Source organism: Sciurus vulgaris, assembly GCF_902686455.1.
Source record: "Sciurus vulgaris genome assembly, chromosome: 3".
Classification (NCBI taxonomy): Eukaryota; Metazoa; Chordata; class Mammalia; order Rodentia; family Sciuridae; genus Sciurus; species Sciurus vulgaris.
Genome location: NC_136463.1, coordinates 56,669,953 through 56,686,110, shown reverse-complemented (window position 1 = coordinate 56,686,110; position 16,158 = coordinate 56,669,953). Strand labels below are relative to the sequence as shown.

The 16,158-nt window shown below is 37.5% G+C and overlaps 2 pseudogenes across 2 annotated transcripts in view; one reads left to right on the top strand and one right to left on the bottom strand.

Moving 5' to 3' along the window:
* The window catches only part of LOC306655724 (olfactory receptor 1E5-like), a 517,137-nt pseudogene that overhangs the window by 345,168 nt on the left and 155,811 nt on the right, over positions 1 to 16,158 (top strand). The window lies entirely within an intron of this gene.
* LOC306657704 (protein FAM204A-like) lies at positions 637 to 1,460 on the bottom strand (annotated as a pseudogene). Its single transcript has 2 exons — positions 1,003 to 1,460; positions 637 to 947 (listed from the first exon to the last, which is right to left on the bottom strand). The product of its transcript is annotated as a protein FAM204A-like (transcript).

Below are 16,158 nucleotides of genomic sequence, written 5' to 3'. Positions count from 1 at the left end.
ACTTTCTCTTCTAAGAATCATCTTCCAATTTAAATAATGACAAGGTCAAGAGACATTTAGGAAAACATTTCTAGGCCTCACTGAATTTAAATCATCCTCCAAATAGTACATTCTGTCCCCTTTGCATTGTAACCAATCTGAAAGTATGCAAAAATTAATCAATTGCTTTTAATATGTGACTATGAAATATTAACTCTGGTACCTCCAATAAAGAATAAAAAGTTATTTTGATAGCATCAGGGTAATTAAATACATTTGCAAAGAAAACATCAGTTGAGACTTATGTCTTGCATTTATAACTGATCCATTATAAACAAAAGCCAATCTTAAAAGCACAATTCCAGAAAAAGTGTAGTTATGCCAAGAACAGATAAGAAAGTACACGGACTTCACAGGCTGTGCTATACCAAACATGTGAAAAGCAAAATTGATTTTATAGTGTAGGTCTATACAAATAAATAAATAAAATCCTATTTCTTTTCTTGTATGTATGCTTATGTTTCTTACACAAATAAAATGCTTCACTTTATTCACTTCAATAGAATGAACTCCTTAGAAAAAGGCTGAAAAGAATTTGCTAATAAACTCCAAAGTTTTATGCTTAGTTTTTTCTACTTCTATCAATTCCTGACATATTTAACCTAAGAGGAAGATCTTTTCAGTAAATTGAGCACCAAAGACTGCAAGTGTCTTGAAGAACTCTGACATATATCCCTTCTTGCTTTTGGTTTCTCATCTCTTCTTTGTTTCAAATCCCCATGCAAGTTTCTCCTTTTTTCCAGTTGTCTGAGAGTTTTCAGGCTCATTCTTTGGCTTTCACAAACTTGTGACAGGCGATTGCTTTGGCAATTTTTACGCCAGGCTCTCGAGTAGCAAGCTGGTTGCTGAGTTCTTCAGCTTTCTCAGTATCCACTCCTCCACAGCCTGGTCTATCTGCTTTTTAAGACCTCAGAAGTCAAGGGCAGTGCCACTCCAACTGTGGTTTATGTTGTGCTCCTGTTGTGGTCTTGTCAACCCTTTTCTTTTTAACAGGCGGTTCAAAGCTATCATTGACTCCAAAGTACTGAATAAGCTCCTTCCATTGGGTTTCATTTAAAGACTGCTCATTATGAGATTCTTTTTCATTCTTCAATTTATCTTTTCTGGAGCATTTTCTCTTTTTTCCTCTGAATCTTGAAGCTGAGGCTTTCATTTCAGAATGTTTTTTTATGCAATTCTCGAAATTTATTCCACAAATTTACAGGAATTCCAGAAGGGCATTCTTCATATGCATCTGCATTGGCCTCTGTTTCTGTTTTTGGTCCATCTACTGAGAAACTTGAGATTTCTGTGTCTCTATTACTCCCATCCTCCTTATCTTCCTGTAAGTCAAGTTCAGACTTCTTCAGTGTGGCTTCGTCTTCAGAATTTGATTCAACATCACTTTCATTCAGGCCAGGAGGCCGCAGTCCACTCCACATCTTTTCTTCGGTCAGGAAGTGGCTGCCCAGTGTCCCCACCAACATCATGCCTTCTGCATTCTTTGTTTTTAAGCGAAGATACTAACTTGCCAATTTATGCAAATCTATACATTCTCCCCCTGCCAGACATATTTACTTTATTGCTTCTTTTTCTTATTGTTATTTTTTTTATCTCTTCCACACCAATCCGTCTTAAACTTGAATTAACAGGTGACACTTAAATTATATTCTCAGTTTAACAAGCCATAGTTATGAAATCAAACTGTTATTGTGCACTTTCTCATCGTAGCAGATGCAGCACTAATCTCCACGAAGATGGTAATGAAGACCTTTGCAGTCAGGATATACAGAAAAGTTCTAAGAGATTCTCACTACTAGAGAGGAATGTCTCTGTTTAAGAATATGGGATGATTTACAGGTGTTAATGAACCTACATGATTGTTGAAACAGTCCTCAATTAAGATATCTGTGGAACTACAGGAAGGGCTGTGTTAAAATTGAGTGTACCTGTTTACAATCAGTTAAATGATGTATTGAGAATAGGATACAGTTATCCAAAATAGTCCTAAAAGCAGGCATTGGAAAGATTTATCTCTTTCAATCCCTCTTTTTTTTTTTCTGTATTCAGTGTCTTCCTCAGGTGTGAACTAAAACTTTCTTTTTGAAACAATCTCATGTAGGAACTAAGATTGGGTTTAAATTTCTAGTTCTTAAGTTAAGCAAAGGTTAGTAGTTTATCCTATAGCATCCACTCCCAAATATTTCTACTAATTAATTTATTTTATTTTATTGACACTAGGGATTGAACCCAGGGGTCTTGCTCTACCACTGAACTACATCACAGTCCTTTTTATTTTATTTTTTTAAATTTTGAGATGGAGTCTCACTAAGTTGCTGAACTTATGAACCTGAAGGAAGAAATATGGGAGAGAAAGGATGGGGGAGGTTGATGTGTGTGTGTGTGTGTGTGTGTGTGTGTGTGTGAGTGTGTGTAGAGTGAAGTTATGAAATCCCTATTTTGCTTAAGAAGGAATATAAAGTAATTGAGAAAAATCAAGAAATAACACGGCTAAAAAGAAAAGAAAAAACAGCAGGGCTATGGTTTGGGTAAGTGTCCTCCAAAGATCCACATTCTAAATGCTTGGTCCCTAACGTGGTGCTATTGGTAAGTGGTAGAACCTGTGGGAAGTTTTAGGTCATTGGAGTGAGCACTTGCAGGGGACTGTGCAGTCTTTTCCCATCATTCTCTTTTTTATTTTGTTGCTTGGCTCACAAACTGAGTTCATTACACCACACACTCCTACCACGATGTGCTGTCTCATCAGAGGCCAAAAGCTTTGGAGTCACTCAGTCATACACTGGATCCTACAAAATCATGAGTAAATAACCTTTTTCTTTTATAAGTTAATTGCCTTGGATGTTGCATTATAATGAGAGAAAAATGACTAATACAAACAACAAAACCATGTTATTTAGGAATATGGTAATAAGTACTAGAAGAAGTAGATAAAAATTTTGAAAGGTATTGCTTCTGGAGAGGGATGGGGTGGAATGTAGGACTGTTCTAGTACTAAATACATCTAAAGCATGTACCCATGTTATTCAAAGATAAAAATTCAATATGAAAAAAATGAGATAATGTATGCAAAGCACTTAGAATAGCTCAGGTTACATAATACTTTCTTATTACATAAGGTATTATTACTTTTACTATAATAGTAATTCACCCCAAAACATAATAAATATGTGCTAAGGGCTTTCCTTCCTTCATCCCTCTTTCAATCTGTTCTTTCCTTCCTCCCTTCTTTCCTTTCTTCTCTTCCTTCTCCCTGCATTTCCCCTTCCTTCCTCCTGTTATTTCTACCACATGAGCACAGCTCTGGGAGGTTGCATGATTCTATTCACACCCAGGAAAACCTAGCAATCGGATGTGTAGAACATGCTACAATTTTATCATTTGATTATTTCATAGTCATGAATGGATATATGACAGGTAGATTGATAGATGATGTGAACTGTACTAATGTCATCACTTCTAAATCATGTCTTTGGTACCTTTCTTAATTTTTCATGAGGAAGATTTTAAATATTTTCTTTTTCTCTAGTCATTAATTATTTTGATTTCTCTAACAAAATGAGTGGATTTTGTACATTTTTGAGGACTTATTTTATGATCCTTAGGTTAAGGTTTCTTCTATGTGCCTTCCTTCATTGCGAGGGCTGCAAACTTCTCATAATTGACACCCTTGTTAACAAAAGATGTCCTTTAGAGATGAAAGTCTTAAGTCTTTAAGCATTTTCAATCAATGTGCTGCAGAAGAAAAACAGATGTAGGATTTGGAAATATAAGTAGCTGAAGTAATTGCATATTCTTTGTATACAAGGAGACCAGAGGGAGTTAAAGTAGGAGAAAGAACTGGGTGCCTGTTCTTTAGACAGTGAGCGTGACACATGCATCCTCAGGCTGCTTCAAGGATGCGGTGGGTTTCTGTCACTAATGAAACCTCCCATGCAGTCCTTTAGTCCCAGTCCTTTCTTGTCAGTAATGCAGCAGAGTAAATACTATTTACATCAGCCTTACGGTGACTCAGCCCGAGTGAGGAGAAGCCATCAAAGGATGCACTGAGCCAAGGTCCTGTTCACATAGGAAGTTACTGGGGAAATGCAGACATTGGCCTAATCATTCTCCCTCTCTTTCTCTTGACTTTAGCTCCAAGTCAACAGGTGAGTCAGTAAGCCATTGTCATCCATTTAAAGTCAATTTAAGGGGAGTGATCTGCATGTTTTGCCCTCAATTGAGCTGAAGCCTTTCCATTTTTGAAAGAGCCATTTGAAAAGACATCAGTGTATTATGCAAAAGAGAGAATATCATTAACAATAATGCATTGTACATTTCAAAGTAGCTACAAGGGAGGATTTTGAATAGTTCTTACCACAAAAAGTGATAAATGTTTAATGGAATGTATCTGCTAAGTACCCTGATCTGATCATTATGCAATGTACACGTGAATTTATCTCTTTGCATCCTATAAGTATGTATAATTATGATATGTCAATCAAATACATCAGATTCACATGTCATTTTCCTCCTAAATAAAAAAATGTTTCTTTTGTTTCAGATTTCCATTTTCTCTTTGTCTTTTTTGTAGTTTGGCTGTTGTATTTCTGAAGTAGCTATTCAATGTTTTGCTGAGAAGAGGTCAGAGTTCTTAACAAACAACATTAGGCATTATTACCTCTTGTACATATATGACTGCATGATCTATGTGATCCTACAATATGTGCCATTATAAAAATTACACTTCATTTATGTATGATTTATCAAAATGTATAAATGCTTTCTACTGTCATGTACAAATAATGAAAACAAAAAATTTTAAAAATATCATCAGGGAGCAAAAGAATCTGTGCTGGCATCTGAAGGGCGGGGAACCCCTCTCACAGAAGCAGATTCTAATGCTTTTCTGGAACATATACAGAAAGTAGGTAAACTTCTTAGAATCCAAAGGCATCTTGAAGTGTTTAATATTGTTATATGATAATTTTTCCAGGTCATCTGGTGAACCAATCTAAAGTAAAATGGTTAAATAAGAATTAGTTATAGTCAACAGCAATGATATTGAGCATAAGCTTTTGAGCTCCGAAAGATTCAAAATCCCTTCATAAAATCAATATGGTGAACTCCATGCCCTCAGCTTCATGCCATGATTTTCAGTCATGGGAGTAGTACCAATTTTATCTATGTTTTAGATTTGGGAAAATTGAGATTGAGAAAAGCAAAATTTGGGGTCAATGTCAAGGGGCTTTATTCTAGGTAGTAGTTTGAGAACCTCAGTTTGGGTTATTCAAGTTGGGCTTTTCTACCATAGATGAATTCTGTTAAGTGCATTTAATTAGAGTTCTCTGGAAATGGCCACTCCTCTCATCTGTATTCTTAGGTCACATGTGCTATGAAGGTGTCCTACAAAGAACAGTAAAGAGAGCTCTGATAAGCTCTGATAAGCCCACATTTGGGGAACTGAATCATTCTAAACAGTTCTTCAATTATCCACAAGTAAAATTCCTTTTGTTCCTTTTGGTTAAGTTCTCAAGTTATTATCTAGTTTAAACAGCATCTGTACAACATTTGTGAGTTAGTAAAGCTCTGGTGGATGTCTTAAGTGTGTATCTGAGTATTTTCTTGATGTAATATAAATGGTGTGGCTATTTGAACACTATCATAATTTTTTAAATTCTGGTGTATTTATTTAGTTAGATCCTGAATAAACAGTGAGAAAGGTTTTGGCTATATTAGGATAAGAAAGAGAAGATTGGGCAACTGAAGGCAGTAAACCACAATTTTCACCTTTGTTAAATCATAACCCATAGAGGTTTCCAAGAATTGCAATATAATGTACATGCACTTGAAGTTTAAGCCTTTCCCAGACATTGTTGATTCCATTGTTCAAATTATTCGCTGCTGGTATGGAGAAGTAGATCAGGGTTAGAGCACTTGCCTAGCATGTGTGAAGACTTGAGTTTCATCCCTAGTGCTGATAAAAATAGTACTCAAACTGGGCGTGGTGGTGCACTTCTGTAATCCCAGTGTCTTAGAAGGCAGAGGCAGGAGGACCCTAGGTTCTGGATCTGCCTCAGGAATTTAGCAAGGCTGTATGCATCCTAGTGAGACCCTGTCTCAAAATAAAAAACAGAAAGGGGTGGGGATATGGCTCAGTCTTTAGTTGCCCTTGGGTACTATAAAAAAATTAAATTACTCACTATTTTGTAAGTATGCAGAGATATTAAGCCTTTAAATTGCTTATTTGTCATTTTGTTTTTGTTTTTCTTTTTCACACATTTTGTCATCATGCAAAACAAAAAGCAAGGATGTTAAATATGTTGAAACAACCTGTTTTTAAACTTTTTTTTCTTTTCTTTTTTTTTTTTTTTTTTGGTACCAGGATTTGAACCCTGGGAACTTAACTGTGGAGCCACACCCTCAGCCCTTTTCCATTTTTTACTTAGAGACAGGGTCTCACTAAGTTGCATATAGCCTTGCTAGGTTGCTGAGGATGGCCCTGAACTTGTGATCCTTCTGTCTCAGTCACTTGAGCCATCGGGATTATAGGTGTGTACCACCACACCCATCTTGAAACATGTTTTTAAAATGATTGAAGTCATGTCATTTTTCTTTGTAAGATCTTCTCATAGCAATGTCCATCGATGAAGGATGAAAACCTTTATAAAGAAGTCATGAGCAGTTTGGAAAGGGTCATCTTGCAAAGGGTCTAAGCTACCATCTGATTGCCATGTTTGGGGAGTTTGTTTGTAGTTGTCCCCTGGACTCTGATTAAGAGTGGACAACTTGAAAGATTCAGTGACCAAGAGGAAGATTATACAGAAAGTCACTTATCCAGGAAGTAGGAATTATTATTATCCTTATTAGGTAGACTAGTATATGGGTGGTGAGAACTGAAGTGCCTCACCAGGATCACATCCACTGTGTTGGAATCCCAGCCCATGCCAGTCTGACTCAGCCCCAGTCCTTAATGGACTGCTCTGTCCTGGTGCTTAGAAGCTCTACTTGGCAAGTGTGTATCAGCAGCCCATGGAGAAACTTTTTGGATTTTTCAGGTCATCAGTGTTGGGCATTGCTCTCAGAAGATGAGGTGTCTTCCTAGGTCTGAAGAGACTGAGAAAGAAGAGGTTTGTGGGGGTACTGGGTAAGGGCTGAATCTTTGGCTGCGGGGTATAGGGAGAGTTAGGACCCTGGAATGATAAGATACAGCAGGGAGGAGCTGGGCAGGGCTGAGGTGGAAGGGTAAGGAGAGCCCTCTTAGAAAGGAGAAGGCTTGCCTTAATCTAATTCACTTAAGTAGCAGAACATTTTTCATCAACTTAAAAGGTTTTGTTCTCCAGAATTATAAAGACCTGGTTATATTTACCTGGACTGAAAGTCTGTACCAGAGGAGAGGGAGATGGATGAAGCAGAGGCAGGAGTGGAAACAAATTCCAGACACCCTGTAATTTGCTCTCCAACTATGGAAGATACTAGTAAACTCGCTGGGTTTTTAGCAACTCAGTTCTTTTTGTACCACCTGCTGACTGCCAGGCAGCACTGGGTGGAGGACCGGCCTCTCCTCCAAAGGCAAAGGGAGACAATATTTAAGTAGATGAGCTGTAGAATCTTCAAGGCTGGTCCAAGAACTTTGGCGCCCATCCTCTCTCCAGCTTGTAAAGAGGCCCAGGGCTTGTGTCCTTCTTGTTCTGAATGGGCTGTGGGCTCTCACCTAGATGATTGCAAAATTGGAGCAAAATGACAACAGTGGCATTTTGTGCACTTATTTTACAAATTCTAGTGTTTAATGAAAAAGACTTAAAAAGAAACTAAATGACAAATAGTTTAAATGCCAGAAGGAAGAAGACATTTCCTGATGGTCTTATAGGCTCTCACCTCCTGAAGTCTCCCTATTCAGGATCTGGGAGAGTGTGGTGGTTAAGAACAAGCCCTGGACCTGCACTGTCTCGGCTCCAGTTGAATCCTGCTCTTACCAGTTGTGTGGTCCTGGAAAGGATGCTATTTGGTGCCTAGACAGCTTTACCTATTGTCTGGGCCCAGTAGACAATTTTGCAAATAAAAGGAATAGGTATTGGGATGACTGGAAATAAGAATGGGTTTGAGATGCTTCCTTGGCAGACAAGAACAGAACAACTCCACTCATAGGTTCACATAATACATAGATGATGAATACTAGTAATTACTGGCCCTGTGCTGGTCATTGGGAAGGGAAGATGAATTGAGATATAATATTTGCCCCCACCAAGGAATTTACGATACTATAAATGTCATTCTAAGCAAGGGAGGACAAATTGAACAACAAATATTTAGTGAACCCTTCCCATGACAATATGTAAATCCTAAGTAGAAGCTCTGAGTGATAAATATGTGTAAGAGTTTTTCCTAAGGTGCTAAAGGCACCTAATCCTTAATAATGACTTTAATTTGTCCCTGACAAATGTGTTGCTAAATGAGAACATTACCATTACTTCTAATGGCAAATATTATGATGCATTTCAACCCACCTCAAGATAGCCAACTATTTTTTGCAAGTAGTCAAACAATGGGAAAATTTTATAAAAGCAATAAAAATAATTTTGAGAGTAAATAGTTTGTATATAAAATAAAATACAACAAAGGTCAAAACAGGAAGAGAATATTTGATGGAGGTTATGGAGGAGGGATAATGCATTTAGTCAACTTTTAATCACAGAGTTCATCCCTCTCTTTGCTTTTCATTTCATTTCTTTTTATTTCTCACATTTCAGTTTTTATAATGATTTACTTTCTTCAACATAGATTTTACTTACCATATTTTACGGGTTAAACACTCTCAAGAACATGATTTTATTAAAATATTTGAAACTGCTTAGGGAGGAAGGTGGTCAACCCACTGTCTCACAGATGTAAAGAGGTTCAGAAGGGCCAAGAAAGTTGTCTCAGGTAGATCCGCCAACAATCATATTTGTAGATTCTGTGTCCAAGAAGTTAAGAGCCTTAAACCAATAAACTGCCTCAAAATTTTTCTTTATTAAGGCTCAGATGACTGCGTCTGTGTGGGTTTTTCTCTGAGTCATATTCTGCACCATTGTTCTGTGTGTCTATGTAGTTTTTGTTACTATAGCTCTGTAGTCTAATTTGAAGTCAGGAATTGTGATGGCCCCAGCATTGCTTTTTGGCTTAGGAATGCTTTAACTATTGTGAGTCTTTTACTCTTCCTAATGAATTATAGGATGGTTTTTCTTTGTAGTTTTGTGAAGAATATCATTGGTACTTTGATGGGGAATTGCATTTAATCTGCATATTACTTTTGGTAGTTTAGCTATTTAATCAATATTTATTATACCTGCCCACAAACATGGGAGGTCTTTCCATCTTGTGTATTCTTCAATATTTTTCTTCAGTACTGTATAGTTTCATTATAGAGGTCTTTCTTCTCCTTGATTAGATTTATTCCTAGGTATTTAATTTTTTTGAGGGCATTATGAATGCAATTGCTTTCTTGATTTCTTTCTCACCAGATTCTTTGTTGGTACATAGGAAAGCTATGAATTTTTGTATGTTGATTTTATAACTTGTTACTTATTAGCTCTAGCAATCTTTTGGTGGAATTTTTTGGATCTTGGAACTATAGGATCATATTATCTTCAAACAGTGTTATTTTGACTTCTTTCTTTACAATTTATCCCTTTTATTTCCTTTTCTTGCCTAATTGCTCTGGCTAGATTGTCTAGTACTGTATTATGTAGGAGTGGTGAGAGTGGATATCCTTGATAAAATTGTTGATTCTGAAAGGGATAACTAGATTTAAATATAAACTATGAGCTTAATATTTATATATTACCTATAGCAACAATTATTACAGAAAAACTTACAAAATCTTCTTTTCAATAAAATTGTGATATTTTCCTCTTGTCTTTTAATTGATTTTAATTTTATTCTTTTTCTGCCATAGTGGGAATTGAACCCAGGAGTATTCTCCCTCTGACCTACATCCAAGTCCCACCTCCATTAGATTTCTTTTGTTGAAGGTGGCCTCAAAATTGTAATCCTCTTGTTTCTGCCTCCTAATTAATTAGAACTACAGGAACGTGCCAAAGTGACTGGCTTGACATCTCTTAAGTGTCATAGAAGTTATATTTGTGTTACAATTTTAGGGGTAATGCAATTTATTTAATATTAAAATATGCTTCTTGGTTGCCATGTGCAATACTTCTATGAATATTGTACTAATTCACATGTGCTTCTGAACCATGAATAAAGAGAAGGAAGAAAGTGCATGCTTGACAATCCTGGGAGAAGGTACTTCACTGTGCAAAGATCTATCACAACTGTGCTCATCTGTGCCATGCTAAAAGGGAGGGTTTGCCTAGTTAATTTGTCTTTTCTCACTCTTAACTGTGTCTGCTGCTCAAGGCCTCCACAAACGTTGTTGCTGGTGGTTGCACGACTCACAAATCTTCATGAAATTTGGGTGTGATCAATCATCTCTCGATTCAAGAATACTGAGTGAATAAGCTCATAAACATGTACCTGTGGATGCTGAACAGTGTTTAACTCAGAACAGATGCTTATAGTTTCTGAAATCTTTGTGCCACCTGAATACATTCTCTGTAAATCTTCCCAAATCCTTGCCCTACTCTGCTTGCAAAGCCAGCTCAAAGTCAAAATGTCCATCTTGATACTAAGTGTGGTGGCACATGCCTGTGATCCCAGCAACTTGAAAGACTGAGGCAGGATTACAAGTTTGAGGTCAGCCTATATCAGCCTATAGCAAGAGTCTATATCAAAAGAAAAAAAGAAAACAGAACTGGATAAAATTCCCCTGGGTTCAATCCCCAGTACCAAAACTATCTCCCCTCAAACAAACAAACTAAAAAAAAGTAAAAGAAAAAAAACCAACTGCCGTTCCCCCATCCCTGAAAGTCTACCCTGGTCACATTGATGTCTTCCTGCTCCTTTTTTAACTCCTCATCCTCCCACCACTACATACTGTTTGGAACAAGGGTAACTTCACTTGAGTGGACATGTTCTTGGAAAGCCTCTATTGCTTAAGAATTTATGTATGTGAAGAATTTATGTATTCTTATTGAATAAGAATTTATGTATGTGAAGTTTAATTTTCAGTTTTCTTTCATTACAAAACTGGACAGGAATTCCTTTAGTGAAGAAGTATTGGCAATGCCCTTCTTACAACACCCCTTCCTTCTGAAGATGCACTCACATCATCAAGATTTCTATTTGGGCCAAGCATTGTTACACACACCTGCAATCCCAGCTATTACGGGGGCTGAAATAGCATGATCATAACTTAGTGATAATTAAAAAATAAAAACGACTGAAAGTATGGTTCAGTGGTAGAGCTCCTCCTGGGTTCAATTCCCAGTATGGCAAAAAACAAAACAGAACACAAAAACAAAACAACAATAAAGCACAAAACAGATTTCTATGCTGACACAATAAATAATTGACTCCAGTGGTTTCCAGCAGTTATTGTGAACTAGATGCCCTGGAAAACCCACCCAATGCAAAACACCCAACATAACTATTAAATAGTTAAACCTTAAATGCATTGTTTTTTTTTAACAACAAAATAGGAGAAATTTGAAGTACAAAAATGAAACCAAAGAAGGATCTTCTGATGTGTGAGAATGCCAAAGCCTGCAGCCGACTGTGGCTTAAAACTTTAGTTTTAGCAGCCATATGGTGACCAGGGCACAAGCTCTGGGTTTCCCACTGTGGAGTGTTTAAGGCTTCATAGGCAGGCACTGTAACTGATCTAGTTATCAAGATCCCTGGCAATGCTGAGTTAACCAATCTTTGGTCCATATCCACAGCTGTCATTTCTGATATGGACTCATCCCAAGTTCTGCTGACCCAAGAAGGCCATGGGAGTAATGATGGCATAGGTCATAGTGTCCTGCCTACCCTCTTCTGGTGGTCATGTTGCTCATGGTATGATCTGGAGCTCAATGAGGTGCCTCTGGCCAGGGTGGGGCTCTTCCATCATGTATCCAGGCAAGGTGAGAACCTGACCAAACCAAGTCTTAAACAAATGCATTAGTTGGCATTTTTTTTTTCTGATTTTTTTTTTTTTTTTTTTTGCTGGGACCAAAATACCTGACATAAACAACTTAAAGGAAGAAAGACAGATTTATTTTGGTTCACAATGGAACTGCCATTTGACCAAGTTATCCCACTCCTCAGCATATATCCAAAGGGCTTAAAATCAACATACTATAGTGATGCAGCCACATCAATATTCATAGCAGCTCAATTCACATAGCTAAGCTATGGAACCAACCTAGGTGCCCTTCAACAGATGAATGGATAAAGAAAATGGAGTATACACACACAATGGAATAAATCACTTGGCTGTAAAGATGAATGAAACTATGGCATTTGCTGGCAAATGGATGGAACTGGAGACTATCATGCTAAGTGAAATAATCCAATCCTAAATAACCAAAGGCAGAAAGTTTCTCTCTGCTATGTGGATGCTGACTCACAATAGGGGGGAGTGGGGAGGGAGGCATGGAGATTCACCAGATTGAACAGGGGATAGTGGGGGGAAGGGAGGGAGGATGGAAATAGTAAAGGCAGTAGAATGAATTGGACATAAATTTCCTAAGTTCATAGATGAATACCTGACTAGTGTAATTCCATACCACGTACAACCATAAAAATGGGTAGATATACCCATGTATGTATGTTATGTCAAAAAACCTTCTGCTGTCATGTATAACTAAAAGGAACAAATTAAAAAAAAATATATACGTATATTTAAAAAATACATTTCTAGTCCATGCTCCTTGTGACTTTTTTCCAACTAGGCCTGACCTCCTATGCTTTCCACCCCCTCTCCATAGTCCATTCATTCATGATGGCTTAAACCTTTGATAATGTTAGTGCCCTCAAGATCCTATCACTTCAAAAAAGCCTCAGGTCTGAATATTGTCACATCAGGGATTATGCCTTTAACACATGAGCCTTTGGGGGACATTCCACATCTGAACCAAAACAATGAATACATGTGTCAGTCTGGAGGTGGAGGAGGACAAGGGGGCTTTCAGAAAGTGGAATATCACTCTGATACTTTTATCTGTAGTGTTCTCTGGTGAGCATCCTTGAGATAGGTAAGTCTTATTTGATTTATTTGTTATCTGTCTGATTTTTCTACTATAGGAGTTTACCATGAACATTTGTCAATATAAATAATGCAGTGGCCATACACCTGTAATCTCAGCTACTCGGGAAGCTGAGGCAGGAGGATGGCAAGTTCCAGGCAGTTCCCCCTACCCCACCCCATATACAATCAATATTCAGTCACCGAGACTAGTATGAGAATTAGGCTATTAAAGCAAAGAGTTAAGAAGACTGAGGTAAAAGTGATAATATTCAGATGTCTAATTGGTCTGATAATTCTCCCTGGTATGAGAGAGCTAACATCTTGTGAAATGTGACACATCAACAGGACATGAGAACTGTATCCTTCACTGCTGAGTGTGCACAACTGAATTTAAGAGCATACATTGAAAGGAAAAGTGAGAAAGCCCGTGGTGCAGAGGCTATTGTTGGGGAGAGGACTTGAGCCAGAGACAGAGCAGAGGCACCACACATAAGACCTGAGAGACCTGTGGGCTGCAAAGGAGGAAGGAAAAGGAAGGATCAGGGGAAACCTGGACAGAGTTTTTCAATGTGGATGTTTCTTTAGGTCATCAGCTATCACTACATGCTCATGGAAGAGGTCAGACAGGGGTCCACAGCAAGCATCACTGTCATACATGTTTAGAGATGTGCAAATCAGCACTGATCACTTGTCAGGAGGGCAACTGTGGTGCTGCCTGGGCCTGAAAAACTTTTTCCAAGTCTCACAAAGGCCCCATGTGGGCCAGTGAAATTGCTTATTCCAGTTGCATCTTCACAGTGAGTCTGGTGCTCCTTCTGTCAGGCAGAGTGCTTTATGGGAGAGACTTTTGAGAAACTGCTGTGTTCCAATCTTACTTCCTGTTCAGTGCTGACTTTCCTGCCATTGCTAGTGGGGACCAAACTTTCAGTTGTTTTTGGGTGGCCGTCTATCTTTGAAAAGAGTTACTCTTAACAAAACCACACCCCCCTAATTTTATTTTATTTTTAAGTGATTTCATTAGTGCATTATAATTATTCAAAATACCGAAGTTCATTTTGACATAATCATACATGCATGGAATTTAATTTGCTCAGTCCCTGTTTCCATCTCCAGTGATTTCTCTTTCCCTCTCCTCCTTCCCCCTATTTGTTTTTCTCTACTCTACTGGTATTTCATTTATTTATTTTAAAAATTGGTGTTTTATTGATATGAATAAAAGTAGAATTCATTTTTGGTATGTTTATATGTGTGCATAATATAATTTTGTCAAATTCATTTCACATTTCTTCTTTTTTCCTGTCCCTCTTCCATGCTCCTCAATCTCCTTCTTCTACTCCACTGATTTATCCTGTATTTTCGTGAGATCTGCTCCCCATGTCCCACTTTTACTTCCCTTAGTCTGCTCTAGCTTCTGCATGTAAGGGAAAATATTTGATTCCTGACTTACTTTTTGAATCTGGCTTATTTCACTTAGCATGATGTTCTCCAGTTCCATGCAGTTATGGGAAATTGCCATTTCTTCTTTATGGCTGAGGAAAATTCTACTGTGTATATATATCACCTTTTCTTTATTCATTTATCTGTTGATGGGCACCTGGTTTGGTTCCATAACTTGACTTGTGAATTGTGCTGCTATGAACTTGAACATTGATGTGCCTCTATCACTATAGAATGCTGATTTTAGTTCTTTGGATAAATACTGAGGAGTGGAATAAATGGGTCATATAGTACTTCCCTTCCTATTCTTTCCTCTTCTCATTTTAAACCACTACCTTCATCCTTGGTTACTTTCCTTCTTTTAGGTCTTTATCAAAGATTCTGTGATGTAGCCAACATACCCTAACATCATGATTTTTTCCTATCAAATTCTGTAATGTGAAAGCATCTTTAGGCATAGATTGCTAGGTTGGTGAGCAATGGTCCTTAGTTTGTTAAGTTGAACACAGAAAAGCAGAGTTCTTCACTGTCTACCATCCTTATTTCTCCATTAATGTGGGCTAACTCTAGGTAATCACACATCTGATAATCTAATGATTGAAGTACCCTAATTATTGGCACAAATTCTGCAAAAAGGTCAAAGATTTTGGATACAAGTAATTTTTAGACTTCACTTGCAACAACCTCAAGAGGATTGAAAAAAATGGAGCTGAGCTCTTGATCTTTCTACTGAAAATTTTCTTCCATCAGTCTCTCTGTCATGGCTAACAGCAACTCCATATTTCCCATAATTTGGGCTGAAAATCTTGGAGCTTTCCTTGACTCTTATCTTTTGTCCATAAAATTTAATGCTAAAAATGTTGGTTATACAGGTTCAAATAGTGTTTTGAAAATAAATACTCTTAATAATGAAAAATCTTAGGGAAAGATGCTTGTACAAAATTTAAAAAATGCAAATACAAAAATGATAGAAAAATAAGCAAAGCCAGATTATTATCAATTGGTATCTATAAACAATAAGGGAAAATAAATATCTGGTTCTTCACATATTTTTGCTGAGTGAAGCATAATATGGCTTGCAACACGTAGAATAAATCTAATCAGTATGGCAATCAATCAGGACTACGTTCATGGCATCTTTCAATGCCATCACTGGCCTAAAAAGGGCAGATGCTCTTGAGCTTGTTAAAGATTCTGGTGCCTTCTCACACATTCTGCATTGTGAAGGGAATATCTTCTAGGCTTCTCCAGGAAACAGAGTCAGCTGAGGGCTTCTCTAATTTAACATACTAAATTACTTTTAACAAGTCCACTTCTCTGAACTTCTCTTCCTTGGTTCTCTTCCCAGTGATCTTCCATCCCATTTATTGGAAAATGCCATTTTTCTAAATCCAAGGAGACCCTCTGGCAGTGTTTACTGATACCCTGAAAATAATAATAATATTGTTATTTTTTTCTGTACTGGTAGTTGAACCCAGGACCTCATGTATGCTAGGTAACCACTTTAACAGTGAGCTATACCCTGCCACAACCTTTTTAATTTTGTTCTGAGATGATGTTCTACTAAGTCACCCAGTCTGGATTTGAACATGCAA